The following is a 985-nucleotide window of genomic DNA, read 5'->3' as shown; positions in this document are numbered from 1 at the left end:
ACCCACCAATAATCCCCTTCAAGAACAAAACCGATAAAACCGGCAAAAAAAAGAAAATCAAATAGTTCAATTTTTAGCACTCTTTGGTGCAGTTCCAGCCACAGTCAGCAGGGGGCGCCGTTGCGTCACTGGAGATGTAAAAAACTTGCAATGTCTTATACCGTTCACCAGGTGGCGCTGTTGAGTTATTAAAAGTGCAGAACCCGCAATGTTCTATAGTAGTCACCAGGTGGCGCTGTCGAGTTATCAAAAGTTCAGAACTTGTAATGTTCTATAGTAGTCACCAGGTGGCGCTGTTGGATCACTAGAGGAGTGGAACTTGCAATGTCCAGCGCTCGTCACCGGGCGGCGCTGTTGGATCCCTGGTCTCCGCCGGGTGGCAAGGGAGGAGGGGGAAGGGGGAAGGGAAACAGAAAGTTCTCCCAATGGAAGAAAACAAACTCACGACTCGATGGAGGTCCTGCGGTGGAAGAGAAACTAAGACTGCAACCAGTTCGTAACTCTGCAGAGAGCTCCCACAGGAAAAAAAAAGAAACAAAGGAGAAACCAGGCAGCCTCTCCCTGCCAGCTGTAGCCTCCCCTCCTGCTCCCGGAGCTGAGCTCCTCACCAACTCCGCCTTCTTCCCAACTCCTCCCCCGTCGTTGCCAGGAGACTAATTTTCGGTCGTTAAGAGCCAGGCCGACTCCTTTGTTCACTTGATGGTTCTTGAATAGCATTCATGCAGGGGGGGGAAGGGGAAAAAAAAAAAAAGGGAAAGGGAAAGAAAAATTCCTTTCTAAAATCAGAACTATGACAACAGTCCTGTTTAAACAGCAGAGGTTTATTGTGATGAACTTGTACTCTGGCATCCCTCCAGCTTTACATTTAACCTCGGGAAAGCTATTTTTAATCCTTAAAACAACCCTTCACTTCCTTCTGAAAGGCAGGGATTCTGCTCACAGCTAATGATGAAACCTTCCTGCCTTGCAGCGGGTTAAATCTTGC

General features: G+C 48.1%; 1 protein-coding gene across 6 annotated transcripts in view; it reads left to right on the top strand.

Annotated features, from left to right (window-relative positions):
- RAPGEF6 (Rap guanine nucleotide exchange factor 6) overlaps positions 1–985 on the top strand; it is a 113,626-nt gene that overhangs the window by 90,009 nt on the left and 22,632 nt on the right. The window lies entirely within an intron of this gene.

Source organism: Empidonax traillii, unplaced genomic scaffold (assembly GCF_003031625.1).
Source record: "Empidonax traillii isolate 1590-97213 ecotype Southwest subspecies unplaced genomic scaffold, ASM303162v1 scaffold689:size842923, whole genome shotgun sequence".
In the NCBI taxonomy this organism is placed as follows: domain Eukaryota; kingdom Metazoa; phylum Chordata; class Aves; order Passeriformes; family Tyrannidae; genus Empidonax; species Empidonax traillii.
This window is presented reverse-complemented; position numbering and strand designations above follow the sequence as displayed.